The sequence below is a fragment of the Ambystoma mexicanum genome, chromosome 3p (assembly GCF_040938575.1).
Source record: "Ambystoma mexicanum isolate Mex_15411 chromosome 3p, UKY_AmexF1_1, whole genome shotgun sequence".
NCBI lineage: Eukaryota > Metazoa > Chordata > Amphibia > Caudata > Ambystomatidae > Ambystoma > Ambystoma mexicanum.
The window spans coordinates 509505034-509527605 of NC_090925.1; the positions used below are offsets into that span (position 1 = coordinate 509505034).

General features: G+C 49.9%; 1 protein-coding gene across 1 annotated transcript in view; it reads left to right on the forward strand.

Moving 5' to 3' along the window:
- Positions 1 to 22572, forward strand: part of PEDS1 (plasmanylethanolamine desaturase 1) — a 378660-nt gene that overhangs the window by 164594 nt on the left and 191494 nt on the right. The window lies entirely within an intron of this gene.

Below are 22572 nucleotides of genomic sequence, written 5' to 3' on the forward strand. Positions count from 1 at the left end.
TGTGCACACTTGTATTTAGTGCTGCATGTGCACACTTGTATTTAGTGCTTCATACATGCTCTTTGAAAGCTGCACAAACATGTTCTAAAATGAACACGCACCCACGCGATAGAAATAAAATATCAATGTCTGTGCAGAGAAGAGCACACTATTCCGAGAGCATTATTTTCTGAATTCAAACCTGTGCAAGTCATATTAGGCTAGCCATTGTCTAATTTTAAATGACCTAAACTAAGCCAATACATTCACTACCCCACACTTATTCAGAAGAGTTGAATGAAATGGATGTTTCCTTTAAAATATTGTTTGTTCAAGTAGTCTCTCAGATATCGTACTTGTTCTGATACTGGTGAAGGGTGCTTTTTAAATTTATTTTGGATGGGTAAATGCATGCACTGCCTTAAAAGCGCCACAATTCTAATTAGTCAATTATGTTGACTAGATCAAAGCAAACAGTATATTTGCTCATTTATCTGCTGGCGTATAACCATTCATTTCCAGTCTAAAATATTTGTATAAGTATAAACCGGTAGCGATTTATACAGGCAGGGAAAATTTGTTTAACTGACCAACGGTATTTGAGCCTATGATATTGTAGTTATCTCCTTGGTGTAAAGCTGGAGAAAACCTTGGTGACTTTTCTTTTTCTTTTAAATACATTTTGAGAAACTTGTTTATTGCTTGGGATTGTTAGGTGAGACTGTAAATCGGAATGTTTTTTGCCCTAGCTGAACCTGTAAATGAATACAAAGAACACATATTTCTACAGAACGCCTGCTGAATGCTCTCCGATCCCTTGATGTCATGTGGGCACTAAAGTATTCTGTTAATGGGACCTACCCCTTTGTAAATCATTGGATTTGGGCATGTGGCTACTGGGAAAGGCCTCTTAAAGTCTCCCATTTCCAGATGGCTGCATCATTTTCTGCCATCCACTTGCTAACCAGCCCCTTGCACATTCAACAAGAGCCTCTCTTCTGGCAGGAGTGTCATGATCCGACCTCTGCAGAGCTGCTACTTCACCAAGTTCTCCTGCATCGAAGTAAATTTTGCGGATGAGTCCAGGGTTGGACAAGCAGGCCTTTGTACCCTATTCATCTAATGTGAGCCATTACCCTCCTCCCAGTTTGTATATTGGTATATGTCCATGTATTGGTATTGCTTTATGATCTATTCTAAAAGCATGTGAATCTCTGAAATATCTAATGCTGGAGCAAGAATACGTTACTTGCAACTCCTGCTCTCCAACATTGATATCTTGGATTCAAATGCAACCCTCCCACCTGCCATGCATGTGTCTCATCTTTGCGCAATTACATGCAATATATGAATCTTAAGATGTCCTTCATGGCAGGCATTAAGGGAGACACAGCCTGTTGGCTGAAGTGTAAATGACTGAATGCACTAAGAACATTAAAAGCAGTTTCTGTTTTCTGTGAGGTTACTACGTGTACTAGCCTGATGAGAGACTATTCAAACGGCAGATTGATCTATAAACGGTTTCGCCTCTAAGCACTCCAACCTATCCTCCATTCTAATTCTCCTTGACCTGTCTGGTGTCTTTGACAAGGTTGACTCTGATCTCCTTAACTCGTTCTTCTTGGGATTCGAGATAGAGCCCTTGCCTGCTTTTAATCCTACCTTGCACCTCGCCAAGTCGGTCTCCTATAGCAACACCCCTCAACTCACTCCTTTAACTGTTGGTGTTCCACAAGGCCGTGCCTTGAGTCCGCTCTGCTTTACACTCTACACCTCTGCTCTTGGTGAACTAATCGCGAATGACACGCAGATCTTTTCGTGAACTCTCCTCAGATCTTGCTATCAAATTTTCCAAGTGTCTGCCATTAAATATTGGAAGGCTTGGCACTCTGTTAAACTTTACCAAAACAGAGGTTCTCTTATTCCATGCCAAAAGCTCTCCTATCTCTTCCTATCCAGTTCCCACCTGACCCTCTCCCCCTACTGTTCTTTAGCTAGAAACCTCAGCATACTTTGGCCCTTCCCACACCTTATCCGCTTTCATCTGCAAAACAAACAGCAGCGCGCCTCAACATTCTAAATATTGGGGAAAGCAGGTATCGCCTTCCTTTCAAAACTGATGAGCATCTCTCAACCATTCTTCTCTTCTCTTTAAACTGAACTACTGAGCCAGCATCCTCTTTGGTCTCCCCAACTATACTTCCTTACCTCGCAACAAGGTCGTTAACTTCGCTGCAGGAATCTTTGAACTCTCCCTTCAGACCTACTTTCTCGTACTGTCACCAGGCTGGATGGCTGACGATGCAAAACAAGGCCAGATGCAACTGTCTTCTTTTGGTTTACAAATCTATCCATGGTAAGGCACCACTGTGTTTATCCTCCTCTATCCAAGTCTACAAGCCTTCTCCTCGACTACCCTTGTGGGCCCTCGCCCTCCCTGTGCTTCCTCTAATTTCTGATCTTTCTCTTCTTGCTCCACTTGCATGGAATTCTTTTTCCCCAGATATCTGGGAAAGTCCACATGTATTTGTTCAAAACCAAACTAAAAGCCTACCTCCTCCCCTCAGTTACCCTCTTAACTTGCCTCTGTCTATTGGCGAACATGTTTTCCTCGCCTCTAACATGCCTCTGGCCCTCGCTTCCTCTGCCTCCACTCTTAACACTTGACCCAACATGTTCACACCCAGAGCACAGCTGGCCGTACCACCTAGCTGCACTTAAAAATGTCCAATGCTCGTTAACTTTAATCTACGTATGTCCACTTATGTATTGTCCCCGGTGACTGTTCCATTTAATCCCCTCCACAACCTGGTCAGAATGCTCCTCAAATGTACCTGATTGTAAGAAACTCACTGCTTCCCATCACATCTATTTCTTACCTATTGTACGTTATTTTGTGATCAAAATAGCATTGTTCCACCTGTATATAAATAAGATGCATTGCAAGAGTTACGTCAAAAGAGCATTTGAGAACATCTGAAGGGAAAGCATAGTTGACGCTATATACAAAGGAAATATGCTGTACAAATAGTCCCAAAAAGGATCAAAACATTAAATTGGGCACATTTAATGCCAACTGGACAAAAAACATCTTGCAGTGTGAAAAACATGGCACACGTGTAACATACGTTTTTTAAGAGACACATACATACATGGAAATGATTCCCAAAAGTATAAAAATATACATGAATTTAATTACACAGTACAATTGGTGTAAAAGCAGTTGGCGGTGGGGGGTGGTAGGCTAAATGGAATTAATAAGGTATATTTTGTGAGGTTTCAGCTTGCCAATCACCAAGGTAAAGGAGCCCTTCCTTCACCAGGACGGTAGCAAGTGATTGAGCCTAATGAGCAAATAAACAATTGTGGTACCTTTTTATGGGAGAATTAAATTCTGTGTGTTCGAGTGCCACTAGGATTTTGTGGATCTCGGCTCGTAACTTTAATTATATAAATATACTCCGGCACAACATCTATTTGGTCACGGATAGAGGTAGGCAATAATGGGTAATACGGCAATTTCACTTGTGGAATTGGACATTTGGGGCCTTTTCCTGTCCGAAATGTATTCTTTTTTTTAAATTCCATTTAAAAAAAAATACTACATTCTGAGCAGGAAGGGTGTTTTGGCCCCCTTCAAATTTTTGATTACAAAGAAATCAAATGTTTTGTGTTTCAGACCACACACCAAACTAAACTTATGACCAAAAAACGAAATTTTGACCATTTCCGGCAAATAATTTTGTAAAAAAAACAGCATTGGAAAATCGCCCGCCATTAGAATGGAATTTTCGGAGAATTTCGCCAATTCCATTTGCCGACAGGTTTTTCGCCCACCCCTAGTCAGGGTTGCTGCTTCTCTGCGGTATCACCCAAAGGTACAGAAGGCATTCAGGCTAGGGCAATCTTGTAGTAAAAATAAGTCACATAGAATGCAGGATATTACTCAATAGTTTAATGTCTGGTAGCGTTCTGAGAGCAACCACGCATAGGGATTTAGTGCGCATTCTAGCGGTGTCGGCACAGTTCAAAATCTTACTGTGAAAGATGCCAATGCTTAAGAGCAGGAGTTACAGGTAGGGGTGGGTGGAATTGCTCCATTTTATTCTGCAGGTAAATTGGTTCCCGATACGCCAGTTTCGCAGGGTGGAAAATGCAGTTAGCAGCCTTTTTCTGCCCATAATTTCATTTTTTGAAAAAATCTTTCGCGTGTTTAGACTTTTGTTTCAGACTCAAAGAAAACAAAATTCTGTGAAAACAAATCGCTGAAAGATGTGGCAGTAAAGGTAGAAAACCACCCAGCTGGCAGAAGGGAATTGTTGGTGAATTTGTCTTGTTTTGCAAGCAATAATTTCGCCCACCCCTAGTTTGTTTATTTATAAGGTGCATCGAACCCTGGGGTAACTGGGCGCAACGAGGATAAGACAACTTTAAGCTTGGGTTACATAGTAGGACAATAGGAAGCATAGTTATACAGTAATATACATCACTTGTACAGTGAATAGCAGAGTTACATAGGATAGTTAGGAAGCATAGTTATACTTACTAGTGTAAATCAATTGAACAGTCAGTGGCGGAGTTATACACGCAGGTGTATGTAGATTATACACTAAAGGACATAAGGCAGGAACGTGCTAAAACGTGTGCAGAACAGTGTGTACATATCAGATGTCGTTGGCACGTAGCCAGTTCAAGGTGTTGCGTCTAAAGCTAAGGTATGATAGTTACAGGTGAGTAACTTATTCCTTTTCCTTTTCTGATTGCCCCCGAAGTTCAGACATTTTACAAAAAGGAAAGAGTGCTTGGCCTCTCATGATTCCCCATCAACCTGCTTCTCTATGGTAAATGTGTAACTAGCTCTTCAAGCTGATCACGTGCATGATTGTCACTTCTGGCCTGAGAACTTCCCTATTAATATGCATGGGGCTTGACCATATGATCACTTTGACATCACTAGTTAACTTCCCTAAACGACTGCTGAATAAGAGGACTCCTGCTAATTACCACATCTGCAGCTTTGTTTCCTGCGCTGTAAAATTCGACTAAAATGTATTTATCAGAAAGCAGTGGCAGCAACATTATTCCGGTGTTCAGCAAACATGCGCTTCCCTATTGCACACGATACAATGCAGACGTTTCCTCCTTTCCTATGTTCATTTAACACATTGTTTACTCCACACACACTTTAATTGGTATTCAAACTGCTCTCTCCTGGAAACGAATGTCCTCTTCAGTTTTACGGTTAAAGGCCGTGTAAGAAACGGGTTATGGTGAAATACAAAAATACCTCTGATGAAGGTATCCTATCGCAAATTCCTGTTTCGCTCAAAGCTGCGCTCAAGGGAGTAGCTCTGCATGGCTACGTTGTGTGTTACTTGGGTCTGGTTGGTAGTTTAAAGTTTGCCAATCGGATCGTTTTCATAAATCTGCTTTAATAACCTACTCTTTTTAGTTTTGACTATACAGAGCCAGCTAGAAGTCGAAACTATTGCTTTCGAGTTCAGCTGGGAAGAAATTGCATTTGGGGGATACAAGGATTATAGGTTGCTGGTTATTTACCCACCAATTGGCTGCAGTTAGCTTTAGAAGCCTTGCCATCAAACTTGGTGCTCATTGGTGTATTTTCAAAGCAGTTTTCTGAGTAAATGACGGTAATTGGAGCTGTAGACCTGCTACTGGAGCAATGCAGGTTTTAAACCCGTTCTTCCTTCAGCCACTCCGTTTTATAAGCACGGTGCCCTTCACTTAAGCCCTGTTAAAACGGGCATTTACAAAGCCAACAGTTTTGACTTGTGCATAAGCATTCGACGTTTGTCAGGCACTTCTGTTATATGACCAGGTACTCGCACCATTGTGTATCTGTTGCTGTCGATGGCCAGTTAATACCAGCACTACTGCATTGCCTTGCAAATGCCTACACAAGCAACGGATGCTTGTTATATAGTGCTTCATGGGTCGCACCTCCCTGCCCACCCCTCCCCCCCCATCCGATCCGTTTAATATACCCAATGCAATGATCGTCCTCCAAACGATGAAGGCGTGAGTTAGTTGAGCCAAAAATCAAACTTGCGAAGTGCGTGCAGGTTTGCACCATGCCAAGGCAAGCGCGTAACGGTGGGCTTTCGCGCAGGCCTTAAGATTTTGGTTGGATCGTGTGCTTGAAGAGTGCTGTAATAATTTATATGGTGTAGGAGGTTGAGTCGTAGGTAGATCTGATGCAGCAGTGCACTTAGCCACTGTTCCGACATTTCCCCTTTTTGGGTGCCTTTTTACACGTTTAAAGGTTGATTTCGGACTTTAACCCGAATCGGCAAAGCCCTCCGTACACAAAAATACATGTTCAACTTACTGAACGCATGCGGTTCATATACCAGCATCTGTGGGCAGTGAAAATGTCTGTGGTTTGACACCTTCCGCCACTGCCCAGCCGCCCTCACAGTACATTTAACAATGCTCCGTTTGGCCACACTTGCTTTGAACGCTGCAGTCCAGAAATAATGCAGAGCATTGTCTAAAACCAACGTGGGAGCTGGCTCAATGCTTCTATGAAGAAAACGCTGATCTCGTTCAGCTGGTTCAGCACATTTGTTTACTTGTTATGCAGCCCTGCAGTGCGCTACAAACCTTGTGACTCTTGACGCCCGCATCACAGAAAGGAGGGGCTACATCCGAGGGCATGCACTGAATTGCTATCCTCTGAACCCAGCTCCATATGTACAACAACACACTGTTGTAACAAAATGAGGTGACCCAGTGATTACATGACTTCACGGAGCATGAGACTATGGTTCAACTAAAAGCACTGAAAGGCCAGGGAAGCCCAATGGACTAATTCTGATGCATTTGCAAAATTGTAACAACACTTCTAATTTGCGCAGAATTCTGCTTTCTTGCGATTTCGGTTTCGCAGACACTTTCTCAATTATGCGACATGCTTGCCTGGCGGACCTAGTGACAGATGCATTGGGTTGGGAAAAGAACCTCCACGAATATTTTTATTTATTTCAAAACAAGTACATGAAAGGTTAGAATACAAAGCTGATATATACATCAAAATCAGCATCTTATCATATACATCTATTAAACATCAACCATACCCCAAAAGTTTCATAAATGTATTAAACATACTTATTTGGGCAATAAAACGTATTCTAATAACATTAAATCCACTACAAAAGATTTGTCCATATTTTGTAACTTTTAGATGAGAAAAAACACAAAACAATACTACAAAGCACTTTCAGTATCCGATCACTTAGATTGATGAGTTATACGTTTGATGCACCATTAGCATATAAATCAATAAAAGATTTCCATAAAATCCAATAGGGTTCCTCCTTACGCCTTCTCTTAAACTTGACTAATTCAACATCAGATAATATCACTACATCATTAATCCAATCTTCCACTATTGGTTTCCTCCTGGTCTTCCATACTTTCAATATCTGTTTCACTGCTATCACTAGGACTCTATCTAAGATCCATACAGAGAGCCGTTCAACAACGCCCATTATTTGCTAACAGCAAGACCTGTAACAGTCTTATTGGGAATTTAATAGATAAGGTAATATCCAGCCTGTCGAGCGCCTCACACCAGAAGGTTAGTACTGTGGGGCAAAACCACAACATATGGAGTAACATCCCCTTCTCTTTCCCACATCCCCAACATAAATCTGTTACCCTAAAGTGGCATGCACTCAGGCGTCCAATACAATTGTCCCAAAACTTTTTGGTGGATAAGTCGTAACTTGAGATCCAATTTGCTAATGTGCCTAATCCGCCATAAATTTCCAGATTTCATCAGTGATAACACAACCTAAGTCTAACTCCCATTTCCGTTTCAAATTACTCCATGATTCGAACACTGGATCATTCGAGGGGATTGGGTCCTCCGACGTATTCCATATCTATGACAGGTAATCACCACAGCAGTGCTGCTTCGGAAACTTTTTTTGGCGTCTGCGTCCTGCGTCGATGCGCCGTCGTCGAGGCCCTCGTCCGACGTCATCCGATCTGATAAGTAGGACGCACGACGCCCGTAGCCTCAGTTCCGTTTTTTCCGCAAACGTGTTGCTTCGTGAATCTCGGTTACGCCTCGGCTCTTTGGAGTTCTGTTCTTCTCGGTTCTTCGAACCTGTTAGTTTTTGTGAGAAAATCCTTCGTAAGAAGATGTCTTCTACTTCGTCTTCGACCCCGCGTCCGGGCTTCAAGAAGTGCGGGGAGTGTGGGTCCAAGATGTCGGTGACTGCCTCGCATGACGCCTGCCTCTGGTGCCTCGGGGAGGCCCACAACACGGATGACTGTATCGACTGCCAGTAGCTCACGTCCAAAGCCTTAAGGGAATGTAAGAAGTTGTCGGTAGGTCAGGTGTCCAAGCCCCGGAAGTCGAAGTCTGCGGGGCTTTCGACGGATGATCCGAGAGGTGATTCTCCGCGTCGTCGGAAGTCTCGTGGGTCTCCTTCTAGGAGTCGGTCTCGCCACTCCTCGGCCTCTTCGAGGCATTCTCAGAAGCGCCGACAGCGGTCGGTTTCCAGGTCCTCTTCTGAGGACTCTGCCCGGCACGTCGCTTACCCCACCAGCCGTGCGACGCCGGAGGAATGGGCTTCCTTCGGGAAAAAAATGCTGGCGATTCTCGAGTCGCAGGGTACTAAACCGTCCGCGCCCCCGAGTGGGGTCGGCCGTGAGAGGTCGAGACACCGCTCGCAAGAGTGGTCGGCACGAGTCACGGGAGAGGTCCTGTTCGGACAAGGGGACTCGTTCTCGACGTACCCGTTCCAAGTCCTGGTCCTCGACGCATTCGAGACCGTGTGCACCTGTGATGTCTTCGAGGAAGACATCGACGCCTGAGGCGTCGAGGGCGTCGACTGTCTTTCTCGAGGCTCCGAGGAAGTAGTCGAAGCCCTCGACGCCTGAGGCGTCGAGGGCGTCGACTGTCTTTCTCGAGGCTCCGAGGAAGTAGTCGAAGCCGTCGACGCTCAGGTCGTCGAAGGACATGCTCGGAGCTCTGGCTTCGAGGACTGTGTCGACGCCGTCGATGCTGGCGGCGCTGCATCTGACGTTGATGCCGATTTACTCGACGCCGATCCTCTCGGCGCCGATGCCTGTTCTCTCGACGCCGGCGCCGATTCACTCGATGCCTTTCGAGGCCGGGGTGTCGGAGGTACCCCGTGGCACGGGGGAACCCGCTAGAAAGGCTCTGGTTAAGAGCAAGCACTCTCGGGTGCCTTCTTTTCACCACCTGGAATATATTTCGGAGGTGGATGAGGATTCTGATGGCCTGGTTCCTAGTCAGGTTCCAGATGAGATGGTCTCGGGCCATAGCCAATTTGACGATTTGAGGCAGTCACTGCATGATGCCAGTGGACTGGACACCTCTCCGGAGGTGGAGTTTTGTAGGCCTGAGCCTGGCTCTCATGCCGATTCCTCGTACCGGGGCCTTCTGGCTAGGGTCTCCGAGTACTTGGGATGGCCTGCTCCCCCAGGGGAGTCTGTGCAGGATGATCTCACGGACATCCTTGATGTTGGTCCCCCAACTGACCCGGTAATGCCGTTTCATATGGCTCTACAGAGAGCGGTGGCGTAGGCTTGGACTGCTCCGGAGAGTCTCCCGGCGGTGGGCAGGTCCTTGTCGCGTAAATACCGTCCAGCCAGTAGCGACCCCTGCTACTTGACCAGGCACCCCACTCCGGAGAGTTTGATGGTGCAGGTGGCCACGGCCCCGGCAAAGCAGGCGTCGTACCCTACCATCCCTCCTGATAGTGACGACAAACGTTTTGATGGCTGGGCGAATAAAGTGTTTTCTACGGGTGGTATGGCGCTTCAGGCGGCCAACTCCATATGTACCTTGTCTCGTTTCACACACACACTCTGTGGAACTGTGTTGCGTTAGCGGCTGAACATATTCCTGAAGGGGACGAACGGGATGGTTTCCTTGCTCTGGTCCAGGATGGTAAGGATGCCATGTGCGAGTCCGTTCAGTCGGGTTTGGACATGGCTGAATGCGTCAGCAGGTCCATGGCGGCGAGCACCGTGATACGCAGGTTTGCGTGGTTGCGGAAGTCGGGGTTTGCTCCTGATGTGCAGTCCCGGCTCCTCAACATGCCCTTTGACGGTGAACACCTTTTTGGCAGCAAGGCTGACAAGAGCCTTGAGAGGTTGCAGACCTCCAAAGCTGCAGCGAAGTCATTGGGCGCTGCACTTCGCCAACCTCCGCCTTTTTGTCCTAGAGGACAGCATTGGAGGGGTGGTTCCTTTTGCTATTACTCGTCCTTCAGTAAAGCGAGAGGAGCTAGCAGTCAGAGGCCAACGCAGGGGTACCAGAGGTGGACGACAGGGTACCCGTGGTGCCAAGGCTGCTCGGGCAGTTGCCTCTTTGCCGTCAGGTAACGCCGCAGCCGCTACCACTCAGTCATGAAGCCATGCCCGATGGTTCGCCGGTTGGGGTAAGGCTGGCGCAGCATCTTGTAGAGTGGCGTGCCATTACTTCAGATGTGTGGGTTCTGGAGATCATAACCCACGGCTACTGTCTTCCTTTTTCGGCAGAGGCCTCACGACAATCCACCAGGGAACCTCTCTTTGAAGAGTCCGGATCCGCTCCTTGCGCAGGAAATTCAAGCCCTGCTGGAGAAAGGCACCATAGAACTGGTGCCTGTAGCGGAGAGGAACAAGGGATGGTATTCCCCTTATTTTTTGACGGGGGATTGAGACCCATAATGGACTTGCGCGGTTTGAACAAACTCCTCAGGAAGGACAAGTTCAAGATGGTTACTCTCTCTCAAGTCCTCCAGGCCCTTCAGCTTCAGGACTGGTTGGTGTATCTCGACCTCAAGGATGCTTACTTCCATGTGCAGATCCATCCCAAGCACAAGAAGTACCTGAGGTTCGCGGTTGGCGACTCGCACTTTCAGTTTCGGGTCCTGCCGTTCGGATTGACCTCCGCCCAAGGGTTTTCACCAAGCTCATGGTGGTGGTGGCAGCGCATCTCAGGCAAGGGGAGATTCACGTCTACCCCTACCCGGACGATTGGTTGATTAGGGGGAGCTCTCCCGAGCAAGTCCTGGATCATCTGTCCGTCACCTGCCACTCCCTTCACAGGCTGGGCTTCTCCCTCAATTTAAAGAAGTCCCATTTGACGCCAACACAGCGGCTCCAGTACATCGGAGCAGTGCTCGACACTTCCCTGGGGCAGTGTTTTCCTCCCCAGGTGAGGGCTCTTCACATTCAGCAGATGGTACACAAGTTTCAGCTTGCCCAGATGCTCCCAGCGTTCGAGTTCTTGAGGTTGCTCGGCCTCATGGCATCCTGCATTCTTCTGGTGCCAGAGGCTCGCCTGCAGATGAGATCTTTGCAGTGGGCACTGAAGATGCAATGGTCGCAGTCCTCCGGCAGGATGTCTGACCCGGTTCAGGTGCCGCCCTCGGTCGCCCAGGACCTTCTGTGTTGGGCTGTCGAAGGCAACTTGATGAAGGGGCTCTGTTTTGGCTTCCCTGGCCGGAGGTGACGATCGTGACGGATGCATCCCTCACGGGATGGGGAGCTCATGCCAACGAGCTGACAGTCAGCGGTCGTTGGTCTCCGTCGGAGTCCAGACGCCTATCAATCTGTTGGAGCTGAGGGCCGTCAGGCTAGCCCTGAAGGCTTTTCTGCCGACTGTGCGAGGAAAGAATGTCCTGATCCTGACGGACAACAGTGGCCATGCACTACCTCAACAAAAAGGGGGTGGGGGGCAGGGTCACTTCCTTTGTGCAGGGAGGCGATGCAGCTCGAGTTCTGGGCCATCCAGCAGGAACTTTCGATCTCGGCAGTTTATCTGGCCGGAGACGAAAACGTGACGGACGCTCTGAGCAGGCAGAGCACGATCTCTCACGAGTGGGAGCTGGCTCAGGAGATTCTCCTGGAGATCTTTGCCCTTTGGGGGACCCCTCAAGTGGATCTCTTCGCCTCCAGTGTCAACCGGAAGTGCGAGAGGTTCTGCTTGCGGGTATTTCCTCCAAAAGGAGCCTTAGGAGACGCGTTCGTGGTGGAGTGGTCAGTCCCACTGCTGTACGCGTTTCCTCCAGTCCCAGTCATCCCGCAAGTGCTGCGGAGGTTACGGAAATTCGGTTCCCGGATGATCCTCATTGCTCCGGCGTGGGCTCGGAGGACGTGGTACCCGGACTTCTCGACTTGTCCATCTGTCCTCCACGTCTTCCCTACCGAGACGATCTGCTCTCACGGGAGGGGGGTCAGGTTCTCCATCCAGAGGTCAGATCCCTCAACCTTCACGCTTGGCTTCTGAAAGGTTGAGGTATAAGGATTGGGACCTCCCTGAAGATGTGATGGAGGCGTTGCTCTCGGCCCGACGGCCAGCAACAAAGTCTCTGTACCGTTGCCGTAAGTTCTGCGACTGGTGCAGAGTTCAGAATGTGGATCCTTTTGCATGTGACCTCCCCATGGTTCTATCCTTTTTACTTTCTTTGGCCCATAGGGGCTTGCAAGTGGGTACCATTAAAGGTTATCCGGTCGGCGCTGTCCATCTTTAAGCGCTCGTCTGAAGAGTGTTCCTACTTTAAAATACCTTTAATTTCAGTTTCTGAAAGGGCTCACTAATGTGTTCCCTCGTCACCTTTCCTGGTACCCGGTTGGGATTTAAACCTTGTTCTTAAGTTTCTTATGGGTGCTCCGTTTGAGCCTTTACATTCTTGCCCTTTGAGGCTGTTAACTCTGAAAACTGTTTTTAGTTGCGGTTACTTCCGCTCGCAGAGTGAGTGAGTTACAGGCACTTTCAGTTAAGCCACCCTTCACTTTATTTCACAAGGACAGGGTTGTCCTTAGAGTTCGTCCTTTTCTTCCGAAGGTGGTTTCGGAATTTCATTTGAGCCAGAAGGTTGTTCTTCCGGCAGTCTATCCTCCTCCACATCCTGGTAAGGAAGAGGAGAGGCTCCATAGGCTTGATCCTAGGAGAGCTTTAAGCTTTTATGTTTCACGCATGTCCCGGGTCAGAGTGGACGATCAACTCTTTATTGGTTACGCTGGAAAGCGTTTGGGACAAGCTGTGACGAAACAGACTGTCTCGATGGATTATTTTGGCCATCTCGGAGTGTTACCGCTTGGCGGGTAAAGACCCACCGGCTGGCTTGCGGGCCCATTCTACCAGGGGTATGGCTGCATCTACTGCCCTGCAGAGGGGTGTTCCTATTCGCAACATCTGTGATGCAGCCACCTGGGCTTCAGTACATACATTTGTACGTCACTATTCCCTCGATTCCATCCGAGGACAGGATCTGGCCTTTGGCAAGGCGGTCCTTTGCTCTATTTGAATGGCAATTCTAAATTTTGATTCTAAATTCTTTCCCTCCTGCTTGCTCTGGTACTGCTTTGGGAGTCTGTCATAGATATGGAATACGTCGGAGGACCCAATCCCCTCGAAGAACAAGTTACTTTCTTACCTGGTAACGTTCTTTCGTTTGGATGGTCCGACGACGTATTCCATATCGCTCCCTCCCTACCTTCCCCGCTGCAGATTTTCTTTTGCGATTGCAGCTTACGTTCCACAAGGCTTTGTGTCTGACTGGCAGTAGACTAATGGCACACGTTCTGGGGGAAAAAACTACAACTGAGGCTACGGGCGTCGTGCGTCCTACTTATCACATCGGATGACGTCGAAGGAGGTCCTCGACGACGGCGCATCGACGCAGACGCCGAAAAAGGTTTCCGAAGCAGCACAGCTGTGGTGATTACCTGTCATAGATATGGAATACGTCGTCGGACCATCCCATCGAAAGAACGTTACCAGGTAAGAAAGTAACTTGTTCTTCTCTGGCATGAGTTTCAAGTATGTATCGGTACAGACAACATACTGAATATCCGGATCAAAAGACATTATAATTCCCTAAACCTACTCCTTTCCTTCCCACCTAATTGGAACAATCTTTGAAGGTATTTACATAATTTTGAATCTAATCCGATAATGCTCTTATCTTATTGATAACCATCCATTTCATAACCATCGCAATCCATTCCAGAACCAATGGCTTTAACATGCATCTCTGGTACAACCTGTGGACCATTCTCAATTGTTTGTCTAGTTTGAAGAACTGTGTGCAAATCGTTTTATATAAAGGCATTTGTTTGAGTCCACATATAGTTTGCTTGCCTTTGAAAAAAATACTTTTTTTTTTTGCACTTAAAACCGAATACAATTCTGCCACTTCAAAATCTTACCTGGATCCCTGAGCAACAACTATCTAAAGATGAAGTGAAAGATGTATGTGTACTTTATAGCTAGTTTATCTCTATATGCAGTGTTGACCATTCTATAATTTATTTTGCCTTTATGTTCAACTTACCAGTATGTCATATAATCTATTAAACCATTAGATCGCTGACCAATAGGTCCTTAACAATTAACATCTATCATTCCATCTTGAAAATACATGGTCATTTGTAAGGTAAAAACAACTTGCGCTAGCCTGCGACATCCTGACTGTTCACTAACCTGTTCACGATTCTTCATAGATGAAGCCCACCCCTTGGCATTGAGCGATCGGAGATGCTCTTTGAGAAAGATGGCTAAACTCCTTACTTTTGCTGATGTAGTCCTGGTTTATGGTGTTGTCTTGTCCTTCTACTAAGGCATATCAAGTCAATAGTGAAGCTTTCCTTTTGTAAAGTCCCAGACCAGCGTTGCCAAACATGTGTAACTTTTTGTAATCTAGAACCTGTATACGTGTGGCGTTTGGTTCCTTTCTTCCACAACTCTCCAGTTCAGAGGGTGCATTTATAAATTAACACAAAAACCATAGTCTCTTATTTAGTTAAACTGACTTGCCAGCATAGGTTGTGAGACTAGGTCACACCTTGATATTTAAAATGGTTCATATCTTTGATTCATACTCCCTCTAAAAGACTGGTATACCGCTTTGATGTTTAGATTGACAAAAGCAATATTTTAGGGTCTTCTGATGTTGGTTTCCAATTTATTAAACTACACCCACTCTGACGATCACGTTCTAGTGGTGTGAAAGGTTGTACAGCCAAACCACCCCAAAGCCACTGCAACTAGAGATGTAAGGTGCGAAGTTTTCACACTTTAAGGAGGACCTAGGGGTGGTCATTTATCATGGATCCACTCAGAGCGTGAGTATCCATGCTTTTAATTCATTTGTTTATTCTTTTACTGCATTTAGATCGTATGTGACACTAAGCACCGCTCATTGTATGTGGGTTGATTCCAGGGGATAGATATGGTGGTTTGTACAGCTAACCCATTGTTTTCCCCCTCGCAGCTTTGTAACTTAGCCGAAGGCACAGCCTCACTGCTACACACCTCAGCACTCGCACACACTATTGAACAACACCTCTGCCATAAGGATGAAGGTGCCTTTCATGACAAATTCGAACTGTAGCTACTCAGATAATTTTGTATCCACTTGAACACAACCCACCCACCCACCCCTCCCGCTTAGTTCAAGTATACTGCCTTTCCGCCCATTCACATGCCATTCAGACATGGGTGACTAGCAGGCTATTGGCCACCCTCAACTTTAAGGGCTGAAATGCAAACACGCATAGTAGCACCTCCCAATTTTCCCAGATCTGAACTTTGGTCCCTCCGAGGGCATTAAACAACAGTGCGTTGGGACCATAATTATGGTGAAAGGTGCTATACAAATAAATGGTTGAATTAAACCACCATGAGGGAAGGAGTTCCATGGATAATAATGTATCCTGCAACACCAAACAACCTTACTCCTTGCAGCCATGCTGATAGGTAAGACTGGTCCTCGCGCAATTTGCTCCTCATGGAAACTCAAACTGAGCAGTTTGTGATCTCGCTAGTTTTGATAACATCTGATCCAAAAAGCTATACAAATAAATTGTGGCAATTTACAACCTTATTCCGCTTCGAATGTGTTGACAGTGAGAAAAAAATCAAGCTTCCGGCCTGCGATCTGCCAAAAAAGGCTTCTGCATAATTATACTTGTACAACAGAGATTACGGTTCTGTGGGGCATGTATGTTTTGTCCTGAAGGATAGAAAGTGGCGAGATAGAGGATATAGGGGGCCACATGCCTTCCTTCTAAGCAAGGGAATTAAAGATGGTGCATGCTCTTAGGTTCTTATATGTTATCCATAAAGCTGAGCAATGTTATGTTAAAGAACAGAAGACTTCATAGTCGAGACCTTTTTCCATTAGTCGTAATGTTTTGTCTTTTTTCAAATTCAACAAAATGATGGAGCGATTGCACACTTTGTTTTGTATATTTCATAGAGGAACACAATCTAAAAGCATACATCCTAAGACCCCATAGTTTGCAAACGAGACCGGAAATGGATGTCCAATGTTTCATTTCACATCCTGCTCAGCATCCTTTTTCTTACATTCTTCATCAAGGACAAGGCAGAGAAATGCTTGATTGCTTTGATTTGTCAATAATATTGAATTAAACGGAATTTTAAGAATATTCAGATTTCAGTTGGCTTACCTTTTGAAGGTCTTGCATGCTCCTGAGGCTTTATAGTACTCCTATGCACTGTCCCCTTTCCTCCATTAAAGGATGTCTGCCTGATCTGGGATGTGGCCACAATGCATTTTGCAGAGGAAAGTGTTGAGATTATTGGTTATTTCTCCAGCATGGGGTCTGGCATGGATTCACATGCTCATGAATATTCCCCGTCGTCAGGCTGGGAATCCTCGGTAAAGAAAAAACCAGTATCAGTTTCGTTTCTGATCTGTCTTTCGTAGTAATAACCAATCACTGGTCTCTGCGTCATACTGACCACAGCCAATGACTGCCCTCTACCTAAGCACCGCCTCTGGCAGCCATCTTCAGATTTTTACCGCACGTTCATGTGTTGGGATCCTCGTGCTATTGCTCTCGAGCGTTAGTGCTATTTTTTCGCGCTTTTTCACAAAAAACTTCGATTTTCGGTCAAAAGAGCCTCAAGCTCCACCGATCCTACATCCGATCAACGGGGACCCGTGTCGGATTCATCTGTGCCCCTCAAGGGTGAAGATTTCGTCGAGCTACACTTCGGAGGACTCCAGAAGCTTCTCAGGCCCGGTCTCGGAGATGGCCCAGGAGAAGGGAAGCTCGACGCCCGGAAAGCTGTTCAGGGCCTGCCCTGGATGCCAGCTGCAGAACGTCTTCAAGGAGGACGAACACTCTTTCTGCCTTTACTGCCTTCATGGGGACAAGACGCACGTGGAGAAGGACTGTGCGTTTTGCGGCAACATGTCGGAACGGACCATGAAGGACCGCCATCAACGTCTCGCCAGCTGGCTGGAGGGTAAGAGCCCGTCTGGCGAGAAGAAGAAGAAATCTGAGCGGTCTTCTAAGACCTTTGAGGGCGCCCCGGCGACGGGGGCCCAACATAAGGCCAAGCACCGCGAGTCCGCTGGCACCGGGAGCGCCGAACGGTCGGGCTCTACGGGCGCCAGGCAGGGCGCACCCTCCCCGGCACCATCAACCACGAGCCAACGCTCTGGGTCGGGTAAGAGGAAGGCCGAGCACCCGGCGAAGCTCCTGGAGAGACCCCGGTCGAGCTCTAAGGCAGAGGAGGAGCGTGGCAGTGCCCCCTCCCTCAAGGATAAGGCGGTGAGCGCACCTAAGGTGGTGAAGGCCTTGATCCATTCGACCAAGCCCTCTATCGAAACGGTCGCGGCGGCCCTGGCCCAGCCTGTGGAGGCTGCACCAGTGGTGGCGGCCTCGGGGCCCAGAATCTCCCTGCCTCCCCGGAGGGAGTCTTCTTTCGTGCCCATCGATAGGACCCCCGTGAAACCCTCCGTGGGGAAGAAGGGGGGGCAGGGCGTCGTCGTAGATTCGGCCTCAACCTCAGAAGAGGAACTGATCGAGGTCTTAAGCCACGGCCTAGGCGTGGAACAAGACCAGCCCGTCGGAATGGGCCCCGACGCAGGTGACGACGACGACATCGTCGAGGATACCGACGGGGCCCCTGCTCGCCCGTCGGATTCCCCTCTGCCAGCGCCGCAAGACAACTCAGCGGCCATTTTGTTGGCTATACAGTCCTTATGCTCCGAGATAAGGACGAGACTACCGTTACCGACGGAGGAACCTCTCCCGTCGGGGGATCCAGAACCGGGACCTTCTGGTGTTCCCCCTACCAAGAAAAGAAGGATCCATCCACCGCCTCCTTTTCAACCGTCGCGCCCCGTCCAGCCCTCCTCCCCGTCCACCCGAGGGGATGATACGGGGACTGACACGGCAGCGACGGGTACGGACGACGAGGCATACGACGAGGATTTTCCGTCGTCGCCTCCCCCCAGGGCTTCTCCGCCCGACGAGATTGGATCGTTCCACTCAATGATCGCCAGGGCATCCGAGCTTTTCCAACTCTGCCCTGAGGAGAAGAAAAAGGAAGGCTTCCTTTACCAACGGCGCGAGACCAAGAGGAAGACGGTCCTCGCAGTGCCTCTGTTGGACGACATTTGGGATGAGGGCCTTTCCCTCCTCAAGAACCCTTCCACGACGCCAGCGAAAAGAGACCGGTACGAGAAAAAGTACCGGGTCCCGGACTCGGCCCCCCTATGCCTCCGGGCGCAGCCTACCCCGGACTCCGTCGTCTCCGCGGCAGCCAGGAAGAAAGCGGGGGGGGGTGCGGCCTCCACGTCGACTTCCCCGCCGGACGGCGAGGGAAAGAAATTGGATGCCATGGGACGCAGAGTCATCTCGTCGGCGGCGACGACGATTAAAGCGGCCAACGCCTTGGCTATCGTGGCCCGCTACGACAGGGAACTCTGGTACAAGATAGCTCCCCTGCTGGATTTTCTGCCGGACGACAAGAGGGCGGAGGCCCTTGAGATCCTGCAGGAAGGTGAGGTGGCCTCGGACCACGCCATCACCGTGGCGACGGACATCGCCGACACTGGGTTCCGCCAGATGGGCAACGGCGTTTGCCTTCGACGTCGCGGATGGCTCAAGGCTACGGACTTTCGGCAGGACGTCCAGAACAGGGTCCTGGACATGCCCTTCGACGGGAACAACCTGTTTGGGAAGACAGTGGACGATTCCCTTCAGGCCATCAAGGCGGATACTGAGACGGCCCGGGCCCTTGGAGTGCTGCAGCAACGGCGGACGCCCTTTCGGAGCGGCGGAGGCAAGGGCGCCTCCAAAGGTTCCGGCGGCGGTTTCGCTTCCTACCGTCAAGCGGCCCGCTCGTCGTCGCAAGAGGCCTACAGAGGACGAGGCAAGTCTGGCGGCCCCCGCCGTCGTCGCCAAGGAGGCCAAGGCGGCAAGGCCGCGTCCAAGCAGGATTGAACCGGCCGTGGGGTCGGGCCCCCACCGAAGCACCCCGGTGGGAGGCCGGCTGGCGGGCTTCGTCAGCGTGTGGGAGTCCATCTCCACCGACCGTTGGGTGCTGGACGCCCTGGCCCGGGGCCACGCGCTCGAGTTTCAAAGAAGGTGCCCGCGCGTCCCCCCCGTGGCCAGGAAAGAACTTCACGTCCCTCAACTTCTCCTGGAGGTAAAGGCGATGCTCAGAAAGGGCGCCATCGAACTCGTCCCAAAGAGGCTTCGGGGCTCCGGAGTCTACTCGCGTTACTTCCTCGTGAAGAAGAAGACGGGAGGATGGCGCCCCATCCTGGACCTGCGACGCCTGAACAAGTTCATCAAGGCGCAGAAGTTCCGGATGGTCACCCTCCAGCACGTCCTGGGTCAGCTGGAGGAAGGAGACTTCCTATCGTCGTTGGATTTGGAGGATGCCTACTTCCACATTCCCATCCTAAAGGGGCACCGAAAATTCCTCAGATTCGTGGTCCAAGGGCGTCATTACCAGTTCAAAGCCCTTCCCTTCGGACTGCGGTCGGCACCCAGGGTTTTCACCAAGTGCCTCGCACCGGTGGCGGCGCAGCTGCGCCGCGAGGGGATTCACGTCTACCCCTACCTGGACGACTGGCTCATCCGCGCCAAGACGAGGGAGCTCGCCGTGGTCCACACGGCAAGGACCGTCCAACTCCTCACGGACCTGGGATTCTCCGTGAACTACGCCAAATCCCACCTGGTGCCCGCGCAAGTCGCACTGTTTCTGGGAGCGAGGCTCGACACAGTGTCCCTTCTGGCCTCCCCGTCGGAGGAGAGGACCAGGACCATCTTGGGCAAGGTGCAACGGATGTTGGTGGCCGACGCGGCCAAGGTGAGGTCCATCAAGTCCCTCCTCGGGATGATGTCTTCCTGCATCTACCTCATTCCCATGTGCAGGCTCCGGATGCGCCCGTTGCAAGAGTTCCTGGATGCGCGCTGGATCCAGACGACGGGCAGCTTCGAGGAAAGGATCAAGCTCGACGAGAGTTTCCGACGAGCGATACGGTGGTGGGGCACCCGCGCGCATCTGACGGCGGGCATGGACTTCCAGACCCCAGCCCACCAGGTGACTGTGACCACGGATGCCTCCCTAGAAGGGTGGGGAGCGCACACCGAAAATCTGCACGCAAGGGGACTCTGGCTCCCGACGGAGAAGTCCCTGCATATCAACGTCCTGGAGCTCCGTGCAGTGTTTTGGGCCCTCAGGTCCTTCCTTCCGTCCCTCAAGGGCAAGGTGGTGAGGATCTTCACCGACAACACCACCACCATGTTTTACATCAGGAAACAGGGCGGAACCAGGTCCCCAGCGCTGTCCAAGGAGGCGCAGGACCTGTGGCATTGGGCCGTCGCCCAAGGGATTCTTCTGGTGCCGTTTCATCTGGCAGGGATAAAAAACACCATCGCCGACTCACTCAGCAGGGAGCTGCGCTCGTGCCACGAGTGGGAACTACGGCAGGATCTGGTGGATCGCCTCTTCCGACAGTGGGGCACACCCCAGATCGACCTGTTCGCGACGGCGACGAACACCAAGTGCCGGAGGTTCGCCAGCAGGTTTCCCCAGACGAGGAGCATGGGCGATGCTTTCTCGTTCCCCTGGGAGGGCCTGTTCCTCTACGCGTTCCCTCCCTTGCCTCTGCTAATCCGGCTCGTCAACCAGCTCAAGAGGTCACGGTGCAGGATGATCCTCGTCGCACCTGCGTGGCCGAGGCAGATATGGTTCCCGGACCTTCTGGACTTGTCGGCGTCCCCGCCAATCAAGCTGCCGGCGGACGCGGATCTACTCTCCAGGGAAGGAGGCGCCATCCTCCACCACGACCCGAAGTCGCTGAACTTGCAGGCCTGGCTCCTGCAGCGCTAGAGTTTGGAGGATACGACATACCGGCCGATTGCAGAGAGGTTCTTGCAAAGGCCAGGGCGTCCTCGACTCTTAAATGCTACGGACACAAATGGAAGAGGTTCTCTGTCTGGTGCCACGCACAGAAGGTTAACCCTCTACGGATTACGGCTCCCCAAGTGCTGCCGTACCTGCTGACGCTGGCCAAAGCTGGTCTGGCACACGCGTCCATCAAGATTCATCTTGCTGCGATCTCCCGATACACCAGAACCACGGGCCGGACGTCCTTGTGGTCTCATCGTCTGGTGAAAGAGTTCATGAAGGGACTGTTCAGATCGTTCCCGCCGGTGAAGGCTCCGGCCCCGGCGTGGGAGCTCAACGTGGTGCTGACCAAACTCATGGGACCTCCGTTCGAGCCTCTGCACTCGGCCCCGTTGAAGTTTCTATCGTGGAAAACAGCTTTTCTCGTGGCCATCACCTCCGCACGACGAGTGGGAGAGATCCAGGCCCTTTCCTGCAAGGCCCCGTACTTGACTTTCCACGACACGAGGGTAGTGCTCAGGACGCACCCCTCCTTCATGCCCAAGGTACCGTCGGACTTTCATCTCAACGAACCCTTGGTGTTACCTGTGTTCTTCCCGTCGCCTTCGTCGCCGGCTGAGAGGACTTTGCACTCGCTGGATGTAGCTAGAGCGCTGAAGTTCTACGTGGACCGCACGAAAGGTTTTCGGAAGACGTCACAACTCTTTGTGAACTTTGGACCTGTCAATCAGGGGAAGGCTCTCTCGAAGGCTTCCATCTCCAGATGGCTCTCCGGCTGTATCATGTACTGTCACCGGTTGGCAAACCGACCGCTGCCTGGCCGTCCGAGAGCCCATTCCACCAGAGCGATCGCAGCTACCACGGCGTTCCTATCTGGTGTGCCCCTGCTGGACATATGCAGGGCTGCTACGTGGAGGTCGACGCACACCTTCACGAAATTCTACTGCGTCGACCGGGATTCCAGGGAGGAGTCCAGGGTCGGCCAAGCAGTGCTGCGCAACCTGTTCGCCTGAGGTGAGCCTGGTGAGGAGGTAAGATGCTTAATGTTGAGTTGATGTGATGCTTAATGTTGAGCCTTTGCCACCTCCCGTGGTTGTGCATGTGTGTACTGCTATGTATTCTTTATTCATGAGCATGTGAATCCATGCCAGACCCCATGCTGGAGAAGGAACAAGTTACTTACCTGTAACTGTTGTTCTCCAGCATGGGTCTGGCATGGATTCACATGCGAACCCTCCCGCCTACCCCTCTGCGGCTCTTCACTTGGTCATACTGCCACTTCACGTGCTTCCAAATCTGAAGATGGCTGCCAGAGGCGGTGCTTAGGTAGAGGGCAGTCATTGGCTGTGGTCAGTATGACGCAGAGACCAGTGATTGGTTATTACTACGAAAGACAGATCAGAAACGAAACTGAT